Genomic DNA, 25,216 nt, shown 5'->3' with positions numbered 1-25,216 from the left:
TAGGCAGTCGCTTTGTTTTGATGACGGTGTCCTTTGCTTTACAGAAGCTTTTCAATTTCATGAGGTCCCATTTATTGATTGTTGCTCTTAGAGCCTGTGCTGTTGGTGTTCTGTTCAGGAAGTTTTCTCCTGTACCAATGAGTTCTAGGGTATTCCCCACTTTTTTTCTAGCCGATTTAATGTGTCTGGTTTTATGTTGAGGTCTTTGATCCACTTGGACTTCAGTTTTGAAAGCATTTGACAAAATCCAACATCCATTCATGTTTAAAGTACTGGAGAGATCAGGGATACAAGGCACATATCTAAACATAGTAAAAGCGATATACAGCAAGCCTATAGCCAACATCAAACTGAACGGAGAGAAACTTAAAGCAATCCCACTGAAATCAGGAACAAGACAAGGCTGCCCACTCTCTCCTTATCTCTTCAACATAGTGCTGGAAGTCCTTGCTAGAGCAATAAGACAGTTGAAGGAGATCAAGGGGATACAGATGGGAAAGGAAGAAGTCAAATTATCACTATTTGCAGATGATATGATAGTATATATGAGTGACCCCAAAAACTCTACCAGGGAACTCCTACAGCTGATAAACATCTTCAGCAAAGTGGCCGGATATAAAATTAACTCAAAAAAATCAGTAGCACTCCTGTATACAAAAGACAAAAGGGCTGAGAAAGAAATTAGAGAAACAACACCATTCACAATAGCCACAAATGACATAAAGTACCTTGGCGTAACCCTAACCAAGCAAGTCAAAGACTTGTATGAAAAAAATTTCAAGTCTCTGAAGAAAGAATTAGAGGAAGATATGAGAAGATGGAAAGATCTCCCATGCTCATGGCTTGGCAGGATTAACATAGTAAAAATGGCCATCTTACCAAAAGCAATCTACAGATTTAATGCAATTCCCATCAAATTGCCAACACAATTCTTTACAGACCTGGAAAGAAAAATTCTCAACTTCGTATGGAATAACAAGAAACCGAGAATTGCTAAAACAATCCTCTACAATAAAAGATCTTCTGGAGGTATCTCCATCCCTGATCTCAAGCTGTACTATAGAGCAACAGTTATAAAAACTGCATGGTACTGGCATAGAAACAGAATGGTGGATCAATGGAATCGAACAGAAGACCCAGAAATAAACCCACACACTTACGGACACCTGATTTTTTACAAAGATGCCAAAACCATACAATGGAAAAAAGATAGCATCTTTAACAAATGGTGCTGGTCCAACTGGATGTCTACATGTAGAAAAATGAAAGTAGATCCATACTTATCACCCTGCACAAAAATATGTTTTTAAACATATTAAATATTAAATAGTGCTTATGTGCTAACCTTTTCTCATATATTTTCTTTCCACTGTGTTTTCAGTATCCCTTTATGTATAACCTCCACCGACCTGCATCTTCAGGGTTAGATTATTATTACTTACTACTAAATATCTTGTTCTCACACTATATTTGGTCTTCAACCTTTATTATTTCTTTTCATTTTCCATTTATAATTTAATTTCTTGCTCTCTCTTAAAAACCTACACCAGGGCCTGGAGTGATGGCTCAGCAGTTAAGTGTGGCTGTTACTTTTCCAAAAGACCTGAGTTTAATTCTGAGCATGCTTTAGGGGCAGCTCACAATCTCCTGTAACAGCTCCAAGAAATCTGATGTCCTCTTCAGTTCTGAGCTGTTACAGACACAGACAAGCATGTATACTTGCAGATACACACACATACAAGAAAATAATAAAAATAAGTATTCAGAAACAAAAATCTACATTGAAGTGGAGTTAAATTTTTAAGTTAAAAGTGCTAGGCATTATCAGAGATTCTGAACAGTGATTCCTAGAAGCAACACTATGTAGAATGAAAATAAAAAAGCAGTTTTATACTTCTTATAAACATTTTGTAGCTAAGCAGGCAAGGGACATGATACTGACTTTTATATGGTCTCTGAAAAGATCACATTTAAAAGGTTTTATAAACCTTCTTTATTAGGTAGGGCTCAGAACCATGAAATGGTATTCTCACACCTTTAAGCCCAATATATTTGCTCTTCTCTTATAAAAGATCCAAATTTATCACTAGATTCAAAGTGGGAAAGGACCAGGCCTTGCCTCTTTCAGTCCTTAGTATTGTGGCATCTAGAGCAACTACTCAGTAAAGAGCCTTTCAAGTAAATAGCCCTCCACATCTGTAGGAGAGGGTAATGCAGAAATAGCCCCTTGAGTTGATGGGAAAACACAGCACTCATTGCTGATAGTAGGGATTTATACGTGTTCCAGAACTGAAGATTCTACAGCAGGATGCCTCTGACAGTGAGCTGAGTGATTTGTAAAAAAAAAAAAAAAAATCAGGGAAGATAGACTAAAAGGTACCTGTGATGGGAGCAGCCAGAAATGAAAGAATGGAGGACAAGAAAATGTCAAGAGATGATAAGCCTAAAAATTATCAGAATGGGTGACAGAAAGATGGATTTGAGAATAAAAGCACCTGCTTTTCAAACCATGTGGCCTGAATTCAACCCCCAGAGCCCATATAAAAAGCTGGATTTGGTTTTGTACATATGTCATCCCAGCACCCTAAAAGTGAAGTGGCTGGCAGAGACAGAGGGATTGCTCAGAAGTTTGCCACGCCAACCAACGTAGAACATGCTTCAAAGACAAGAAATAACAAGAAAAACCTGCTTTAACAAGATGCAAAGTGAGAACTGGTGCCAGAAAGTTGTCCTCTAACGTCCACAAGAGCACTGTAGCTTATGGGCATCCTCACACACACCAACACAGAAAGATGAAAGAAAGAAAGAAAGAAAGAAAGAAAGAAAGAAAGAAAGAAAGAAAGAAAGAAAGAAAGAAAGAAAGAAAGAAAGAAAGAAAAGAAACAAAGAAAGAAACAAAGAAGGAAGGAAAAAAAGAGATCACTCTATATAGTTGGTTAGGTATGAAACTGTGATAGTGGTAGACTTTTAAAAAAAATATAGGAAGAGGTTTCTTTTTAAGATGTTAGAATCAAGATAATTGAATGGTTCACACACACTGAAAAAATGTCCAATGAATCAAAAGTGTTGGGATTAAGTCTAAATTGTATGACAGTCAAAAGAAAAGAGAGGAACCCACAGCTGGATTAAACAGAGACCATATATGCAGAATATTATCAAACAACTGGTACCTCATGTAAGTATCCAGTGGATATGCCAGAGGGTAATATACAACCTTAGAAATATCAGTTCATCATTAGTACAGGTGACAACTTCCTGAACAGAACATTAACAGCATGGACTCTAAGATCAACAATCAATCAACAACAGCCTACAGACTGGGAAAGAATATTCGCCATCCCTATATCTGACAGAGGGATAATATCCAGAAAATATAAAGAACTAAAGAAGTTAAAAAGCAACAATTCGAGTAATCCAATTTAAAGATGGGGTAGAGAGCTAAACAGAGAATTCTCTGTTGAAGAATATAGAATGGGAGAGAAACACATAAAGAAATGCTCAATATCCTTAGTCATCAGGGAGATGCAAATCAAAACGACCCTGAAATTTCATCTTACACCCATCAGAATGGCTAAGATCAAAAACTCAAGTGACAACACATGCTGAAGAGAATGTAGAGAATGGAGAACCCTCCTCCATTGCTGGTGAGAATGTAAACTTGTACAAACACTTTGGAAATCAATCTGGCGCTTTCTCAGACAATAGGAATAGTGCTTCCTCAAGATTCAGCTATACCACTCCTATATATCCAAAATATGCTCAAGAACACAACAAGGACATTTGTTCAACCATGTTCATAGCAGCTTTATTTGTAATAGCCAGGAGCTGGAAACAAATCAGATGTCCCTCAATCGAGAAATGGATACAGAAATTGTGGTACTTTCACACAATGGAATACTGCTCAGCAATTAAAAACAAGGAAATCATGAAACTTGCAGGCAAATGGTGGGATCTAGAAAAGATCATCCTGAGTGAGGTATCCCAAGAGCAGAAAGACACACACTGTATATACTCACTTATATAGACCTATAAGATAAGATAAACATACTAAAATTTGTGCGCCTAAGGAAGATAAACAAGAAAGAGGACCCGGAGTAAAATGATCAATTCTCACTTAGAAAGACAAATGGGATGGACATGGGAATTAGGAGAAAACAAGTAACAGAACAGGAGCCAACTACAGAGGGCCTCTGAAATACTCTACCTAGCAGTGTATCAAAACAGATATTAAGACTCATAACCAAACTTTCGGCAGAGTGCAGGGAATCAAAAAAAGGGGGGGGGCTTAATATGACCTGGAGAAGACAGAGGACAGGAGTTCCACAAGGACCAAATATATCTGGGCACAGGGGTCTTTTATGAGACTGTTTCTCCAACCAAGGACCATGTATGGATGCAACCTAGAGCCCCTGCTCAGATGTAGCCCTTGGTAGCTCAGTATCCAAGTAGGTACCCTAATAAGGGGAACAGGGACTGTTTCTGACATGAACTCAATGACCTCCTTCCTCCACCCACCCCAGGGAGGAACAGCCCTGCTAGGCCACAGAGGAGGACTGTCCTGAAGACAGTCCTGAAGACACCTGATAAACCAGTATCAGATGAAAAGGAAGGAAGTTCTCCCCTATCAGTGGACTTGGAAAAGGGCAGGGAGGAGATGAGGGTGGGAGGGTGGGGTTGGGAGGGAAAGAGGGAGCGGGATACAGCAGGGATACAAAGTTAACAAACTGTAACTAATATTAAAAAATAAAAATTAAAAAAATAGAAAAAAGAAATTGTGATATATTTACACAATGGAATACTACTCAGTGATTAAAAACAAGGAAATCATGAAATTTGCAGACAAATGGTGGGAACTAAAAAAGATCATCCTGAGTGAGGTTTCCCAGAAACAGTTTCTCAGAAACACACTCTGTATATACTCACTTATAAGTGGATACAGACATATAATATAGAATGAACCTACAAAAATCTGTACACCTAAAGAAGGTGAGCTAAAAGGAGGACCCTGGGTAAAATGATCAATCCTCACTCAGAACAGCAAATGGGACGGATATTGGTAGAAGGAGAAAACAAGAAATAGGACAGGAGCCTACCACAAAGGGCCTCTGAAAGACTCACTTATATCATTGTATCAAAGCAGATAGAGACTCATAAACAAACTTTGGGCAGAGTGCAGGAAATCTTAGGAAAGAAGGAGAAGATTGTAAGACCTGGAGAGGACAGGAGCTCCACAAAGAGAGCAACAGAACCAAAATATTTGGGCACAGGGGTATTTTCTGAGACTGTTACTCCAACTAAGGACCATTCATGGAGATAACCTAGAACCCTCAGATGTAGCCCATGGCAGCTTAGTGTCCAAGTGGGTTCTCTAGTAAAGGGAACAGGGACTGTCTCTGACATAAACTCAGTGGCTAGGTCTTTGACCGCCTTCCCTGGATCTGGGAGCAGCCTTGCCAGGCCACAGAGGAGGACAATGCATCCAGTTCTGGTGAGACCGGATAAGCTAGGGTCAGATGGAAAGGGGAGGAGGACTTCTCCTTTCTGTGGACTTAGAGAGGGGCATAGGAGGAGATGAGGGAGGGTAGGATTGGGAGGGGAAGAGGGAGGAGACTACAGCTGGGATTCAAAGTGAATAAACTGAAGAATGGATGCAGAAACTGTGGTACATCTATACAATGGAGTATTACTCAGCAATGAAAAATAAGGAAATCATGAAATTTGCAGGTAAATGGTGGGACCTGGAAAGGATCATCCTGAGTGAGTTGTCCCAGAAGCAAAAAGACACTCACGGTATATACTCACTCATATAAACATACAATATAGAATAAACCCACTAAAATCTGTACATCTAAACAAACTAAGCAAAAGAGAGGACCCTAACTAAAATGTTCAATCCCCATCCTGAAAGGCAAAGAGGATGGAAATCAGAAGAAAACGAAAATAGGAAACAACCTCGGAACCCGCTACAGAGGGCCTCTGAAAGCCAGAAGAAAACAGGAAACAACCTTGGAACCTCCCACAGAGGACCTCTGAAAGCCTCTGCAGTATAGACTGTCAAAGCAGATGCTGAGCCTGATGGCCAACTGATGGGCGGAGTGAATGGAATTTTATGTAAGAAGTGGGAAATAGTAAGAGCTGGAGGGGACGGGAACTCCACAAGGAGAGCAACAGAACAAGATAATTTGAACACAGGGAACTTCCCAGAGACTCATACTCCAACCAAGGACTATTCGTGGAGATGACCTGGAACCCCTGCACAGGTGTAGCCCATGGCAGTTCAGTGTCCAAGTGGGTTACATAGTAATGGGAAGAGGGACTGCCTCTGACATAATCTGATTGGCCTGCTCGTTGATCACTTCCCCCTGAGGGGGGAGCAGCCTTACCAGGCCACAGTAGAGGACAATGCAGCCACTTTTGATGAGAACTGATAGACTAAGATCAGAAAGAAGAGGAGAACCTCCCCTATCAGTGGACTTGGGGAGTGGCATGCATGCAGAAAGGGGAGGGAGGGTGGGATCGGCAGGGGAGGAGGGAGGGGCTTATGGGGGGATACAAAATGAATAAAGTGTAATTAATAAAAAAATAATAAAAGATTAAAAAAAACATATTTTTATTAATTCCTTGAGTGTTTCATATATTCTATTCTGACAATATCTATTCTCTTCTCCATCTCCTTCTAGACCCACCTCCTCATTCTCTACCCACTCAACTTATTAAAAAAATAGGCCTCTGACATAATCTGATTGGCCTGCTCTTTGATCACCTCCCCCTGAGGGGGGAGCAGCCTTACCAGGCCACAGAGGAAGACAATGCAGCCACTTCTGATGAGAGCTGATATTCTAAGATCAGAAAGAAGGAGAGGAAGACCTCCCCTATCAGTGGACTTGGGGAGGGGCATGCATGCAAAAAGGGGAGGGAGGGTAGGATGGGGAGGAGAGGAGGGAGGGGCTTATGGGGGGATACAAAATGAATAAAGTGTAATTAATAATAAAAAAAATCAAGTCCAATTCAAATTGCCTGTATGGTCTCAGGTATTTGACCAACCACTGGGACAGTTTACATCCACCAAGGCCACACCTTTAAGAAAGCTAACTGTTTCACTCCCAACAACTGTCAACTACCCATGACTCCTCAGTGAGGTGTGGGGCTTCATGGCCACCAACCCTCTCCAAAATTCTCTGCTGGAATTTTATCTGAGCTAAACTGAACAGGTCTTATGAATGCTGCCACAGTCACTGTGAGTTTATACGTGCAAATTCCCTATTGTGTCTGTTTCCTTGAGGCAATCTATCTTTTGTGCACTACCTAAACTACATCTCTAACTGAAGCTTTTTTTCCTGTTAATATATTATTTTTATTTTTTGAAAGATTCATTTATTTATACAGTGTACATCAAGCAATACCCATCCACCTAGCATACCAACCAAATTTTCCTAAAAATAAATACAAAATAATATTGTCTTCTTTTTATTATTCTTACTAATAACCCACTAAGTCTAGTTGCTGTTGTTGTGTGATTATGAATATGTGGCTATCCACTAGGGTATGAGTAGCCTTTGCAACAGGCCACACCCCAAAACATAGTGATTTTCATGGGACCCATCAGCTGTCAATTAGCACCTCCAGTATCCACGCTGGAATTTTGGTCGTCTTGAACTTGTGCAGGTCCTATGTAGGCAGCTTCTGCTGGGCATTGATGTATACAATGCATATGAGGGATACAAAGTGAATAAATTGTAGTAAATAATAGTTAAGTACCTGAAGAGAAAGTCATGAAATCACCCAATTATTAAGGTCTCAGACACATTCTGGAGTTTTGTTTTAAAAGAAATGCAAGCCCACAAATACAGAATTACTAAACAGTTTTGAGTTTTTAGGAAAAATTTTCAAAACTAAGTATTTTCTTATATTTCCAACTCTGGCATGATAAAACTTTTCAGTTGACTATGTTCGAGGCATCTAGCTGGCTGCCAAGTTAGCATTAAGTAAGAAGGAAAACAGCTCTGTGAGATAGAAAGAGATGGGGATATGAAGGGGAGGAGGGAGAAACTGTCTGAATGAAGTTACAACATTTTGAGGAAACAGTTTGGCACAATTAATTGATGAATAACTGAATATGCCTGTTGTGTAAAAATTGGATTTTTTTTACACATTTACATTTCAAATTATCAAGGGTATTAGAATGTTACATTCTAATGTTAACCTCCTCCAGAGACAGTAATCTAAGAGAATAATATCAAGCACAAAAGGAAAACAAACTCTTCATGCTCTGAAACTGTAGAATCTTTAGAATAAATTTTCAGATGAAAAGAAGTTAACACAGTCCAATAGCAGTAGACATACGAGCTGAGCCTGCCTTCTGTTTATTCCTTTCAAATGTTTTATTCATTTGTTGAAGGTTTATTATTTAGTACCTACCTATTTTGTGCTTTATTTTGTAATATTAAACTGTCCAAGTGGATTTTTATTGTGTCATTTACAATGTTTGAGGCCAGTGCATTAATTAGAAAGCATGTTCTCATGTAATTACTTGCTCAGACAATGGTAAAGCCATCAAAGACAACCCATTCCGTACACTACCCAGTCAAACATTTCAATCAGAGAAAGGGTTATAGATATTTAGAGATCAGAGAAAGAGCCCAGAGGTAGTATTCAAATCAAAGTATTTCTTTGAAATATGTTACCCATGAGATACTTTTATCATATAGAAGTACTCTCTTAAATAAGAATTTCAAGATTTTTTAGCTAAAGCACAAGGAGGAGGGTGAAAGAAACTAAGAGGGGCTTGAAATACTAAAGGTTCCAACCAAATAAGTTCATTCATACTTGTGGTCTCAACATTAAGAAGTAAGCATTTAGAAAGCTAAAGCAGGTGATTGACATGAAGAGGGATATGTCTAGATGACAGGAAAGGGCGGGTTAGGAGACACGAGTCTTGATCATGTTGTTGTCACCATTATATTGCAATTTTTCTAGCAAATCATAAATACTTGAACCTGCTTTTTCAACTTTCAGGTGTGACAGTTATCCCGCCAAGTTCTACATTTCTATGATGATCGTTGGGATGCAGAATAGCCCATATTTAAAGTGAATTCTATCTCCTGTAGTCTTGCCTGATAAAGAAATGACTACACCAATTCAAAGTTATGAGAAGAATGCCAAATAGGATGGTGATGATAGCCTGCACAGACAATAAATTAGGCATCTCAGCACATGGTAAATTCTGATTTGGTCCATTTGGGAAGGGGCCAATGATTGTGCATTGGTACATGCTTTGTGCAGCTGGCCACTTGTGGGGGTGGGCGGTGGAGGAGGTATTTTGGAAAAGACCTAGGTTTTAGAGTATTGCAACTTTCAGTGACTTGGAAAAAAAAGGCCACTGAAGAAGTAGAATAAAGATTCCTAAACTTCATTCTCTCTGTAACTGCATTTACTTCTTTTTCTTTTCTAATCTGATCATATGCCAATGTTGTACCTTGAATTTTACTTAAGGAAAAACTTTGTTACTGTTCTGATCACTGCAGGTTTCAAAGCACAGCTCTCTTTCCATCATGTCTTCAGCAGAAAGAAGCCTTGATCTTGCTGCCCATAGTTACACTTTCCACAGAGGTAAATTGAAGGCACAGATCTTTAACTCATTGACCAAGACTATAATTTCTGTGTCATTTGTCATGGAAGACTTCAGTGAGAGGTATTGAGGCTTGATCCAGATATTTCACATCTTACCACAGGGCTACATGTTTATCAAAATGCTTTGGGAATCCAGGGGACAGAGAAGGCTTTGTATTTCCAGTGTGCAATGGAGGAATCATAGGAATAACTACAAGGGTTCACTTAAAAAGTTATACAATAATAGCATGTAATAGAAAAGAAACCGTAAGTAGAGAAGCAAGAGATAGCTGTTTCTTTCTATATAGAGGTGACTCAGATTTTTTTTAAAGCAAGAGTAACATATCATAGAATTCATAATGGGAGATTTAACCCGAATGCAATTGCAAAAGTTACGTAAATGGGCCATCTGAAGTTCCTCCAGCTATTAGCAGAAGGATTACTCAACCTTAGATTTTCTCATTTTTATATAAAACCTTTTCCATCTTTTAGTCCTTTCACTAAACTTTCAATAGTAGTAGTAAAGCAAAGCGACTGTAGTGTGCTGAAGGGTTTTTAACATCTTATTTCTTCCTGTGCTCTCTGACTCCAGCTGTCCTGCCAAACCCATCCACGGACAGAGATGACATGTATAGGAGGGGAGCCAAGTGGAAGCCAAGCAAACAATGGGTGACAATCATCATGTGTGCCCCATGTGTCTTCACTGCAGAGCCGTCATTGTCACAATGCATGCTCGCGACATGGTGTGTTCTGGACATGTGCTCAGGTGTACCTAGCTCCAGGACAAGAGCTGTTCATCCTGATACCAGGTAAAAGGTTAGGACTTCATGGTAGGGTGAGGTGAGGCTATTGTGGAAATAGCAGATGGCATCAAAGTAGTTTTTATAAGGACTGTTTAAAAAGTTTTGAAATTCAGGATTGTTTATTTATTAGTATAAATTAATAAGGTATTAAATAGATATTGAGAATTTATTAGCTCGGAGCCACAATTCTAAGTGTTTACATATCAAATACTTTTTAATTCTCATGATTTTCTACATAGTGAATTGTTTTCTACATTCTAAGGGCAGCGACACACATAGATCATTTTATTAAATTTTATTTTGCAAATCTTCACATGCAAAAAGCAAAGTGTAAATGATGTGACCACGACCCAGCTTAGCAAATTACACATGGTGTATATACGTTTGAAGGCCCCACTGTAGATTTCAGCTCTAATTATGTGTCACCATGAAGGAGCCCCTGGTGTCTATCCAGCCTGCTGTCAATACACTGAGAACATGGACCTTGGACACTATAAAATACTCTTTTATGTGTCTTACCGGTTTACCAAGTTAAGATCTCAAAAAGATCTCATTACCGTGGTAATGACAGGATATTAAAGGTCCAAGAGAATTTGGTTGGGAGTGTACAGATTGCATGTGGCTCCTGGTGGACCGGTGTTACTGACCCACTTCTAAGTCATGGCTCTGTGACACTTAGAAGCTCATGGCTTCAGAATCACTTTCTGGATAGGGCCAATGCAAATGTCACTTGTAAAGCAGTCACAACTCATTTTTTATGAAAACAAAAACAAAAGCGAAACTGTCAGCAATGGCTTACAGTAAGCCCATCACTAAACTGCTTAGTGATCTTGAAGGCCATGGAGCCTTGCTGCTGTTACAGAGGGTACTTAGGGATGCACATTGCTGGAGCCCTTTGGTTTGATCTACTGAGCAAACTACCTCTGGGTCTTAAATTTGTTAGAGAACTCAATACTCAGTATAAACCTTAAAAAGGAAAATAAGGTCTTGTCAAGGAGGAGGTGACCTCCATGATGGCCAGTGTTTCTTTTCTTGTATATTTCTATGTTCTTTTGCAAATGAAGTAGACAAATGTGGAAACTGAGGTGTCTGTGAGATGTCTGTGGTTGTTTGGCATTTTAGCAAATGAGGGGATGATGTCATGTCACAAGAGAGGTGTGAGGATAAGTGTGAGGACAAGTCATTCCTTAGCAAGGAAGATCTGTACACTGTCCTAAAATGAAGTTATTGTATGTAGAAGTATGAAAAGGGAACAAATGGGGCTGTCAGACAACGTGATAGACGAAACACTGAAGTAAACAGCTGGTGGAGCACGAAGCTCCAGAAACACTCGATACCCCACCAACTTCACTTCTTCCCGGTTGCTAAGCTGCTGTCCTCTTTTGAATGAGGCATAGATTATTTTAGTAATAATTTTAAGTTTTTATATTAATCAGAGGTTATTTAATTTGTATCCCAGCTGTAGCCCCTTCCCTCATTTCCTCTCAATCCCACCCTCCCTCTCTCATCTCCTCCCTGCCCCTTTCCAAGTCCACGGCTAGGGGAGGTCCTCCTCCCCTTCTATCTGATCCTAGCTCATCAGTTATCTTAAGGACTGGTTGCAATGTCCTCTTCTATGGTCTAGCAAGGCTCCTCCTCCCTTGAAGTGTGGAGGGAGGTCAAAGAGCCAGGCATTGAGTTCATGTCAGAAATAGTCCCTGTTCCCCTTACTAGGGTACTCACTTGGAGACTGAGCTGCCATGGGCTACATCTGAGCAAGGGTCTAGGTTATATCCATACATGGTCCTTGATTGGAGAAACAGTCTCATAAAAGATTCCTGTGCCCTGATATATTTGGACCTTGTGGAGCTCCTGTCCTCTCCAGGTCATACTCACTCCCCCTTCTTTCATATGATTCCCTGCATTCTGCCAAAGGTTTGGTTATGAGTCTCAGCATCTGCTTTGATACACTGCTAGGTAGAGTCTTTCAGAGGCCCTCTCTGGTAGGCTCCTAACCTGATCCCTGTTTTCTCCCTCTTCCAATGTCCATCCCATTTGTCTTGCTAAGTGAAGATTGATCATCTTACCCTGGGTTCTCTTTCTTTTTTTTTAATTCTTTATTAATTACATTTTATTCTCTTTGTATCCCCCCTGTGGTTCCCTCCCTTTTCCCATCCCAATCCCTCCCTTCCTCGACCCTCTGCATGCAGAGGCATAGATTTTTTAAGAAAATCATCTAGACTTGGGACTAGGGAGATAGTTTGGTGGGTGAAGTATGTAACAGGCAAACATGAGGACCTGAGTTTGAATCTCAGTATTTTCATAAAAGGCTAATCATAGTGGTGTGTGTGCTTGGGGTCGTTCCTGGTGCTGAGGAGGCTGCTACAGGCAGATCCCTGGGGCTGTCTAGCCATCCAGCCCAGCCCAGTCAGTGAGTTCCAGGACAGTGAAAGGCCCTGTATCAAAAAACAAAGTAGACAGTACCTAGCAAGTGAGATCTCAGGCTGATTTCTGACCTCCACACACATGCACATACAGGACCACACACACACATAGAAGAACACACACATATATACATATACATGTATATACTAAATTAATTAATTAAAACAAAGCAAACACATAAGAAGAATGATTCTATTCTGACTTTTTCAGCCCTTGACTGTTTTCAAAGGCAATGACTGCATCAGGTCCATCCCACTTCCATCAGCATCACTTTTCCTACTTTGACTTTCCTTCAATATAAGGACTGCTGTAATCTCATTGAGTAATCCAGGAAAACATGTTCCTGAATCCTAACTGAATTATTTATTTTGCTAAACAAACCAATATATTATCTGAGGATCAGGGTGTGGACATTTTGCTTGTCCTTATTTCAGCCTACTCCAGAGACTACACAGGAAAAACCCAGAGAGACTTTGAAATGAGATGAAGGGTTTAATGCTACCATCAATGAAAACAGTATTGCTTGGGCACATTCCTCCGATTATATAATTTTTTCTGGGTTTTCTAAAGCTTTCATTGCCTTTATGTCTTTTAGAGAAATCTCTAAATAAGCGATATCAAGCCCGATATCTTGACTATCAATATGTAAATGTTTCTTGTACTGTAGAATGGAAACTTGTGCCACTACACTCCTGCCGGTTTTTAGGATCCACTGAGCTGTTATGTTTACTTCAGCATCAGTTACTGCTTTCATAGGTCAGTTCTGTGAAGATCTCCTTTGAACTAGCAGTAACATCATATTGGTTTCCTCATTAGATACCTAATTAAAAACAGTCTTTGACCCATGTTCATTTAGCAGACCTACAAGAGTCATGATGGTGCCCTCTCTTAAAATGTATCCTTTAACTGGAGACTTTCAATTATCCACAAAAGTAGATGGTATAGAATAATGAATTCTGTCACTAACTTTCAGGAAACGTCAAGTGATAGCCCGTAATGCCCCTTGCTCATCTCCTTCATCTTTCTCCTTTTATGACTTTGAAGCAAGCACCAAAGACCATATTATTTCATCCATAAAATTTGTTATGAATCACTGATGATAAGAACTCACTTAACAGGACCACAATGCTAATATCTCATATAAAACAGGTCATAAGTGTATTACTTTTTGTTACAGTTAACAATCAGAATACATGCTAAGGTGTTTTATGCACACTTTAAAGAGCTCTTTTGCAACAGCTTTGTCCATGCATATTCTATGTGCAATAAATGTTTAAGTACACAAATAATATGTGACTCTGCCTCCTCTTTCCTGATGTTTGGGGAAAGAGTTCATGTAGTTCAGGCTGGCTTTGCCCTCTCTCTGTAGCCAACAATGACCATATTCTGAATCCTTCTCAAATTCATCGCGTGGCAATATTTTAGCTTTCCTTTAACTCATGTGTTTTATTTCTGCATTAGTTTCTTTTCTCACCTACATGACAAAACTCCTGACAAAAGTTTGTAATTTGGGGGCAGAGACCATGACAAGAAGGGTATGGCAGGAGAAGTTTATGTCAGCAAGTCACATTTCATGACCAGAAGAAAGCAGAGAGCAATGAAGGCTGGAGATCAGCTTATTTTTTTCTTTATTACTAAATACAGGACCCTGTGTCAGAATGGAGCTCTATGCATTCACGATGAGTCTTCACACACCAATCAACTCTGTCTCAAACCCTCTTACAGATAGATCCAAAAGTTTTTCTCCAACATGATTCTAGATCCTGTCAACTTGACAATATTAACCATCATACTTTTCTTATCATTACTAACTTTAATCTCACAGTTTAGGTTTTTTAAAATATTCAGGTTCTTTTTCTTGTATTATAGGCAACTGTATGTTTTTAAGGTTTGAATTTGGCTGATTTGTGGATCAAGGAATATGAGTGCAAATCAGCTGAATTCATGGAGATGAGAAAGCAACGAATGTGTGACATCCCTGGGCAGGCAGACACCATCTACATTCTCTTTGCTATATTCCAAATCACCTAAAAATCAATGTAAAACAATGCTGACATAGTGTGATGGCCAAGTCTGGTTATCAACTTGACCCATTGGGAAAAGGATACCTTAACTGAGAAAGAGCTTTGAACATATTGGCCTCTGGCCATGGTAGTAAGCTACATTCTTAATTGCCAATTGATGTAGGAAGTTTTTGCTCCCGTGGGTGGTGCTACCTATGAACAGGTGGTCCTTGGCTTTGTAAAAAAGTCAGCTGGGAAATGGATTGAACTAGAAAAGATCATCCTGAGCAAGGTAATCCAGAACCAGAAAGACACACATAGCATCTATTCACTTAAAAGAGGATATTAGCCATATAATATAGGATAATCATACTAAAATCTACAGATCTAAAGAAGCTAAACAACAAGGAGCACTCTAGGGAGGATGCTTAAATCTCATTCAGAATGGCAAATAGGATAGACACCAGAAGCAGTGGAAGAGAGGAAACAGATTGGGAGCCTACCATAGAGGTCCTCTGAAAGGCTCCACCCAATAGGGGATCAAAGCATATGCAGAGACTCATAGCCAAACTTTAGACAGAGTGCAGGGAGACTTATAGAAGAAGGGGGAGGGGAAAGAAGGACCCAGAAGGGACAGGAGCTCCAACAAAGCTAAACAGGGGACCAACAAAGCTAAAAAAATCTGAGCCTAGGGGCTTCTGCAGAGACTGATGTAGCAACCAAGGACCATGCATGGAGAGGACTTAGACCCTCTGATCAGGTGTAGTCCGTAGGCAGCTCAGTCTCCATGTGGGTTCCTGAGTGAGGGGAGCAGGGCTGCCTCTGTCATGCTCTTTGATCACTTGCCCCTGGTAATGTGGCTTTGAGAATCCGGGCAGTCCTGACGGGACTTGATAAGCCAGGTTCAGATGGCAGGGGAGGAGACCTCCCCTTTCAGTGGACTAAGGGAAGGGGAGAGAGGGGATGAAGGAGAGAGGGTGGGACTGGAAGGAGATGAGGGAGAGGGCTACAGTTGGGATTTGAAATGAATAAATTGGAAAAAAAAAGTTAGCTGGGTAAAGAACCAGAGAGCAAGGCAGTAAGCAGCATTCTTCCATGGTCTCTGCTTCAGTTTCTAACTCCAGTTTGCTTAAGTGACTTCCTTAATAATGGTAAAATAAACCCATTCCTCCCCAAGCTTCTTGTGCTTCATGTTTTATTATTGCAACAGAAAGCCAACTAGAACACAAACAACACCAATACTATGCCCACAGCAAACAAATCCAAAAAATAACAGGTGTTTATAGGCTTGTTTTTATTTTACTTTAACAAATACAATTTTATAATCTTCAATTATTCCATTAAATTTAACTTTGAGAACTCAAGATTATTTTTCCCTTTGATATTAGAGTTCTTTAAGCTCTAGATGACATCAGTGATAATATTAACTTAGTATGATAAAGCCTAGTGTGATTAGTTGGAAGTTCTATCAGCAAAGATAATTTGTAAGGGGTGAATGCTCATTAGATGTTCAGAAAAAAATGCTAAGGATTTGATAAGGCTAACTACACCTTCTAATAATTTATTGAAAATGGAAATAGTTGGATGCTAGAGAAGAACTCTACATCTAAACATTGCAGCACTGGCATGATAAAATGAGTTAAGTTGGTACGGTGTAGCTCCCTGCTCTTACTTGCAACTGATTTTTCCCCATTCAATGTGTAGTCAGCCTTCAGCTTTCAATATAGCTATTCCTTCTTTCTTCCCATTCGTGGTGGTTCAACATCCTTGGAGCACTCTTCACATTCAGTTGTGCCTTCTTTTCCCATCAACTACTGAAGCTGTACTTTATTTACTTCTATAGTCTGGGCCTGGTATAGGCTGTGCTAAGAGCTAGTGCCCCATAAACAGTCATTGGATAAGGGTCAGCCAAGGCTTTTGAAACTTTCTAACAGGTAATGAGCCTCTTGAGATGGGTATCCAATCCCCGGTACCTAGCACCTTGAAAGGCAATCCATAAACATTCTGAATGAAGAAATATAAGGAAAGTCAATATGCCATCCCCAGGGGGTGCTGAAGCCTCAGTCATTTTACCTCTGACTTCAGCCACAGAAAATTGCTTTCAATTTAATTCAGGAGATATTTTTTTTTTTTTAGTACCCTGGCTTTCCTTAGAGTTGCAAAGATAACCAAGATAGTTTTTGCTCCCAAAATATTTAGGCACTGGTGCAGCAAATCCTGAAGGGCCAAACCACAAGACTTTCTGTTGACACAAAACAGCTGGCTTTTAAACCAGAGAAACTTCATCAGTATGGCAGTTTCTAATTTATTTACATCAAGGGCATGTCTATGACTAAGCATGGCAGAGGACCCTGGGTCCAATACAACTGTGTTGTAGGATTTACTTTCTCTTAGCAATATTGTTGGCCCTTGGGGCAGGTCCTCACCCAGCAATATCCAAAGTTGAAAGGAACTCAGGTTGCTTTCCAGGAGAGATGGCCTCTTTCTACTAGAAGTGAGAGTAGCATCAAAAAGACTTGATTAGCATGGGAGCTCTTTGCCTCGTGGTCTTTTAACAAGTTATTTATTGACTGATGGTCAGGACAAATCATTTGAATTAATGGCCATATGCACATGGCCTTATGCCCAGAAATCTGGTCTGCCGGACGAGCCTACAGAGATAATGACCTCTTCTTGGCGATAGTTTCCAATTGCACATGGCTCTAATACTATAACCTGGACAGAGCTCAGAAAACAACTCTGCAAAATTTTCTGTAGTCTAATTGCAACTTTATCTTATCTGACGATGACCAAAGTTCTCCAGTTGTTCCCAGTGACAGTGTATTATTTTCAAATGACCAAGTCTTGATTCAATTATGAAACACACACACACACACACACACACACACACACACACACACACACACACACACACACATTACCCGTATCCTAAGCTGGTTGGTAGCTATAATGTTCATGGACATGAAAGTAGTCTTGAAACATTTTAATGGCTAAAGACTTTATGGTGGTTATTATTCTGTTTTTAATGTTAAGTTGCTGTTTAGATACAGAAAGAAGTAATTATGAGTAAGTATCGCTTTAGTAACTCCTCATGTCTACATAAAATTTTATCTTTGTATCAGCTTCTGTATATTCTGTAAAGAAGATATAAACCAAGGAAAGAGATATAAACAAAGGAAAGAGATGCAACAGGAGGTTTTTTAATTCTTATCCACCCTTAAGTCATTTTGCAGACAGACACAGAATGTGGACAGTTCAAGAGTGACAAAGTCAGAAAAGATGGAAAGGTTAATAGTGATGTTTCCCAATGTTAGAAATGGGGTATTTTCCCTCTCATTCTACAAAGAGCCAACACAGGTGTTTCTAAATAATGGCCAGTCTCACAAAGAGTATTCCTTTAACAGCCAGAGTCATATTTTTAGCTGGCTCACCATACATTTAAAACTGATGTACATTGAAGCACTTCAAATTTATATCTTCATTTAGGCCATTCATTTAGTAGGTCAAATCATCATTATATTTCACTGGTGTGTTGGATTTTAATTCATTTAACATTTTAATCTTTCATCAGTTTTTCATTTCAAAGGATTTCATACTATATACGGGATTTGTATAAATTTGTGTGCAGTAAATTTATTCCTTTAACAGTTTTATTCTTTCATCAGAAATTCATTTCAGTGGGTCTCACAATATATCACTTGCACTTTCAGTGCAGCTTTAGGTCATTCTGTAATTGATGCAAAAGCAATGAGGTATTAAAAGAGATAGGGAATGCCTGGAAGTGGAAAGAGTTCAAGAAGTGGACCATTGTAAGGGCAATACACTCCCCCCTGTGTGGTAGTTGAACATTCAGATCTAAAGCCTTGCATGCTTTATCATTTCAGTTCTCCCCAAAGCTGAACAATCTATTTATTTGTCCAAGCTTGTGATTTTAAAGCAAAATGAACAGCCCACTGCCCCCAGACAGCACACATATGGTGTGTGTGTGTGTGTGTGTGCAGGCTTGTCGTCATTATTCATTTGAATTAATGGTGCAGCATCTTCCAGTGATCCTTCTATCTCCTCCCTCCTTCCTGCTAGCACTCATTAAATGAAATTTAAATGATAAACATTAATGTAATAAATATAGTAACTATGTGAAAGGCCCAGGGAAGAGGCACATTTGATCTCATTTTTATTCAGAAGCACATGAAAATCACCAGTAGAGCACTCTAGTTGCAAGCAGAGAATGGAAGCATGAGAGATACCTGTACCAAGCAGTGGAGGGTTTTGTGAATATTTGAAGAGTAAAGGGCCCTTGAGAAACCCTTCTCTGGTCTCCAGAATCCTACAACAGAAATGACTGTTCTTCATGATAAATTCCTTAACAGTATAATGTTTTAGACTGGTTAGTGAAAGACATCAGAAGAATGACATATGGAAAGCAACCTTGAAATTTTATCAATGCCTCTTCAAAAAAGACAATGCCTTAAGAAGGAAAGAAAACACACAGACACAAAGAATACACAAAGAATGAAGAAAGAGACAGGAACGTATCTTGATACTGTCATCTTTGTATCAACATACTCTAGGATCCTAACCATCCCATCTCATCTGATTAAGTTATTGTGTGGCTTATTATGACACATGTCTAATATATTTTGTTGAGCTGAATTGAATGGTACCAAGTTGAAAGAAGTGTATTAGTAACACGCAAATACATGATCCAATCCCATCTTCCTCCACCCCCTACCAAAGCAACGGTGTAATCTGTGTTAGAAACACCAAGGCCATTCACCACTCCATTCAAAGAGTTACCACTTTGTACATGGCTGGGAGCAGAATGTGGCCCGGAAGAACAAGCTATTCCAATTGACCCATTTGATGATGAGCCATGAAAGACAGTGAGAGGGTTGTTTGAAGGTCATGGTTATGTCCATTCCACCATTATTCTTACTTTTCTATGGCTCCTCTTAGTAGATTATAAAGGTCTGGTTGAGGACCTTTGTAACTAAGATGTGACAGGTTTTATGTAGGTATTTGTGAGTTAGTTGGGGCCCATTGTTAGACTTCTTTTTGTATTTAGGTTAGTGTCAGTTGGTTTAGAATCCCATAGAATATCTTAAAATTATCTGAAATGTATAAAGTTTACTCTATTTCCATCTTTTAAAAAACTATTGTTTTCTTCAGTGGCCTAGCAGATAATGGGAAAAGGCAAAGATAAGAATGAATGATAAATCATGAAGAAAAAAAAGTTAAAGTTAAATTTTTTTAAAAAAAAGAAAGGGGCTTCTTTTGCCCAAGTCACTGGCAGCTACCAGCCCTTCAGGGGTCTTCATGATGTTGAGATTGGTAAACAGCTATTCAGTTTGAGTTTGCTAAGGCTTCAGGCCCTCCGAAGGGCACTGTGGGCTCTGAGAAGTTGATTAGAGCAGTATGAGAACATCTTTCTGAAGACTTATTTTCTTTGGATCTAACTTCTCAACATACCTGTCAAACTACAAATTGGAAGGTGAATTTCACTGGGTGGACAATTTTATAACCTTTCACATGATAATTGCCTGCATTTTTATGTAGGTCTATTGATGGAGGCTGACAGATGTTGAATAGAGCACAACCACAGGCCACACTATGGAATAGAGGAGAAAAATCATCCTTCCACTTGTTTCCCTCTCTTGCTATTTTCCCATGAACAACACTTTCTGTCAGGTGCACAGTGTAGAGCCCTTTTACCGGTTCTTTCCTGTCAATCTACTTCTTTGAACACTAGCTGTTCTTCTCCCCAGCAACCTTTTACCAGGAATGTCTGATTGGTTATGGTGTTCATCTAGGTCACTGTTCTTTTACATATATATCAGTAAGATCTTCACTTAGCATGTGGTTGAGATAAGAAAGTTTGCAAAGCTGCTATCATTTCTGTGAAAGCTGAGCATCCTTGAGTATCGGAACATTTGGGGGAATGTGGTGAGGTTGCTAAAGGTTCAAAGAGTTCTTACTGTTTTCTTTAAAGAGACCACATTCAGGTGATGCAACATTTCCCAACTTTCTACTTTCAGCCTAATTATGCTGTTGACTTGAGTTTCCTGAGGACAGCCTCTCTTTAGGTGCTATCGCCTTTCATCCATTCCACCAAACTCTCTTCTAATTGGCATACTTAGATCTTTTACGAGGAGGGATATATATGTTTGTTTTGTTTCCTGTTTGTTTCTTTTCCTTCTCATTCCTCTCTTCTTCTTGACAGTCTGTGAGCTTCTTCACAATTCAGGGGAATTCTTTTTTGACTTTTTTTCTGCTTAGCATATTTACCAAGAATTGATATTTGTGCTCTATGGTCTCTGGGTTGAGACCTAACCTGCACTGCATTGGTACCTGAAGATGAGGTACACAGAGGAGCAAGTGAGGGACCACACTCATATGGGGATTAGAACCCATAGAGAAGAAGAAGACAGCAGAGATTTTTATTTTCCTTAGCTCTAGAACAAAAGACAGGCTGCATTAATTTTTAGCATGATGATGGCCACCAGCAAGGCAAGCAGAAAGGCCTCAGAATGAAACCAAACCATTCTGCCACCTTCATTTGCAGTCACTTCCAGAACTATGAGAATGAATTTCTTATTGTTTAAGCCATCAGATTCATGCTACTTTTAAAATGAAAGTCTAAGCTGACCAATAACATAATTTTTGTGTGATTTACTTGTATTTGCTTCAAATTTTAGAAGACACATATAAATTTTGTCAGCACTCTGATAATATTCAAACCCCTTTCATTCTTCCTAACTGGAGCTCCAATTCTTATTTTTTTATAAGCTTTGTCCTTGTTTACGAACATCATTTAATCCTTTGCATAGATTTTCATTGTCTGAGAATGTCTTTGACCACCCATTCTTTTGTATTTTTATATATATTAATTTTTATTTTTATATTAATCACAGGTTATTTATTTGTATCCCAGCTGTAGCGCCTTCCCTCATTCTCTCCCAATTTCACCCTCTCTCCCTCAGCTTCTCCCTGCACCTTTCCAAGTCTACTGCTAGGGGAGGTTCTCCTCCCCTTCCATCTGACCCTGCTTATCAGGTATCTTCAGGACTGGCTGACATGTCCTTCTCTGTGGCCTAGTAAGACTGTTCCTGCCTCAGGGGGGAGGGAGGTAAAGGAGCCAGTTATTGAGTTCATGTCAGAAATAGTTCCTGTTCCCCTTACTAGGGTACTCACTTGGTTACTGAGCTACCACGGGCTATATCCGAGCAGGGGTTCTAGGTTATATCCTTATATGGTCCTTGGTTGGAGAAACAGTCTCATAGAGGGCCTCAGTGCCCTGATATATTTGGTCCTTGTGGAGCTCCTGTCCTCCCTAGGTCACACTAACTCTCCCTTCTTTCATATGATTCCCTGCACTCTGCCCAAGGTTTGGTTATGAGTCTCCGCATCTGCTTTGATACACTGCTAGGTAAAGTCAGAGGCCCTCTGCGGTAGGCTTTTGTCCTGTTACTTGTTTTCTCCTACTTTTCCTGTCCATCCCATTTGTTTTTCTAAGTGAGGATTGATCATTTTACTCCGGGTCCTCTTTCTTGTTTATCTTCTTTAGGTGCACATATTTTAGTATGTTTATCCTATCTTATAGGTCTCTATAAGTGAGTATATACCGTGTGTCTTTCTGCTCTTGGGATACCTCACTCAGGATGATCTTTTCTAGATCCCACCATTTGCCTGCAAATTTCATGATTTCCTTGTTTTTAATTGCTGAGCAGTATTCCATTGTGTGAAAGTACCACAATTTCTGTATCCATTTCTTGATTGATGGACATCTGATTTGTTTCCAGGTTCTGGCTATTACGAATAAAGTTGCTACAAACATGGTTGAGTAAATGTCTTTGTTGTGTACTTGAGCATATATTAGGTATATGCCTAGGAGCAGTATGGCTGGGTCTTGAGGAAGCACTATTCCTAGTTGTCTGAGAAAGCACCAGATTGATTTCCAGAGTGGTTGTACAAGTTTACATTCCCCCCAGCAATGGAGGAGGGTTCCTCTTTCTCCACATCCGCTCCAGTATGTGTTGTCACTTGAGTTTTTAACCTTTGCCATTCTGATCCACCCATTCTTTTTTAAAGATTAATTTTGTGAGTACGTAGGTGAGTGTCTACCAAGATCAGAAAAGCACGTTGGATCCCCTTGAGGCAGAGTTACAGGTAGTTGTGAACCACCTTATGCAAGTGCTGAGAATCAAATTGGAGTCTTCTGGATGAGCTGTATATCTCACCTCCTGAGCCACTTCAGCATTGCCCCAATTCTTAGACAATACATTTGGGAATACTTTCTTTTTGTCTTTTCTTTTCCCCCATCCTCCTCCTTTTTCTCCTCCTCCTCTTCCCTTTGATCCTCTCACCTTCCTTTCTTTTCATTAAACAGTTAAAAAATGTTAGACTCATTTCTTGTCTCCATGTTTTCAGATGAAAGTAATTATTTTGGTAATTCAGGAGAAGGTAATGTTTTGCTTCTCCTTTTCTACTTCCAACGTGTGTGTGTGTGTGTGTGTGTGTGTGTGTGTGTGTGTATCTCAGAATTTCAGTCATAATGTGTCTCAGAGAAGTTTTTTTTTAATTTCATTTTTTGACAATTTTTTCATTATATATCCCTATTGAGGTCCTCTCCCTCAATTCCTCCCAGTCCCACTCTCCTTCCCCCTTCCCCCATCCTCTTTCCTTAGTCCACTGAAAGGGGAGTTCTCCTCCTTTGTCATCTTTCCACAGCTTGTCAAGTCTCATCAGGACTGCCTGGATCCTCTTCCTCTGTGGCCTGGCAAGGCCCCATCACCAGGGGCAAATGATCAAAGAACAACCAACCAAGTTCCTGACAGACGCAGCCCCTTCTCCCCTCCCTCAGAGATCCACATGTGCCAATTGGCCACATCTGAGCAGGGGGTCTATGTACTCTCGGAGAAGAATTTTTAAAGTTTACTCTATTTGGGGTTTGCTCAATATTTTGAAATTGTACATAAGCATGTTTCACCAAATTTAGAATTATTTCCTCAACTACTTTTTTTTTTTTAAAGCACATTCTTTTTTCTCTTCTTTTGAGATTTTTCCTGACATGAACTTTGAATCTTTCCTTGTTGGTTTACAAATCTCAGAATCCCTGGCTACCTTTGTGTGTTTTCTCTTACTTGTTTATTGAGAAAGTGGTTGTCTTCTTTTCAAATGTTTTGACCTTTTCCTTGTCATATCAATTCTGCTATAAAGTCTCTGCAAAGGACTTTTACTTAAATTCATGTGTTTGTTAATTCTACAACTTACACTTCTTTTTGTTAGATTTTATACTTTTTCACTTGTTCCAAGGGTGCTAATAATTATTTTAATGAATGTGATGAAATATTTGTTAAAAAAGTTTTAATGCATTGATGGTGGTATATGTTGTCTTTTTTTTAATTCTAGTTGTGATGTTGCTGGCTTTTGCTATGGAAAGTGACTATTATTTCAGGGACATTTTGGCTACTTGTGTTAAGGTGCTTCAAGTGATCTCTGCAAGTTTTCTGCCTTGTTGTGTTGTCTCATTTTAATTTCAATGATTTGTATATTTTAATTGGTAAATACAGTCTAGAAACAATTCTCATGCATTGTTATTGTGCCTTTGAAACACACACACACACACACACACACACACAGTGAAGTACTTACTATTTAGTGTGCCCTTAGTGCACACTTATTTCCCATTATGTCCTAACCACGTTGGGGAGAAAAATGAAATGGATGGCTCCACCATCTCGTTCCATTCTGATTCCTTTCTTTGTCATTTGTAACTCTTCCTTATTGTAAACATTGATAAATCAGTAGTCACTCATTAGATTTTCTGTATATAGTCTTACGTTTTATGGAATACCCGTTTTTAATTAAATATTAAAGATGGATGCCTGAAAGAAAATATAGGAAAAAAAAAACTAGTAAAATTTTATAGTAATTTTCTTTTGAGTGATGAGATTCTGGATGATTCTTATTTTATACTTTATGTTTTGTACAAATTAGACAGTACTCCTTATTTCATTGATAAAAGTGTTATTTAGAAAATAGAAGAGCAACACCACAAGAATGAACCATAATCAGCACAACTGTAGTGAAAGCAGTATGCAACCACAAATAACAGCACAGTGCTTTCCTTTGCAGGTGCTGATCTTGCATGTTTCTGGGCACTTGAAGTTTCCTGGCAAATGTATTAGAACTCCATCCCTAGGCAGTTGAAAAGGAAGCAACACTTTCAAAATGAAACAAAAATGATGGAGCAAGAAAGAAATAAGGATAGAGTCATCATTTTATGAATGATGCTGAATAACTTAGATATCCAAAGGAGACTAGAAATCTCTATCTATCTATCTATCTATCTATCTATCTATCTATCTATCTATCTAT

This window comes from Psammomys obesus, unplaced genomic scaffold (genome assembly GCF_907164565.1).
Source record: "Psammomys obesus unplaced genomic scaffold, mPsaObe1.curated_primary_1811, whole genome shotgun sequence".
Classification (NCBI taxonomy): domain Eukaryota; kingdom Metazoa; phylum Chordata; class Mammalia; order Rodentia; family Muridae; genus Psammomys; species Psammomys obesus.
The sequence above is the reverse complement of the archived record's forward strand: the minus strand, read 5'-3'. Positions refer to the sequence as shown.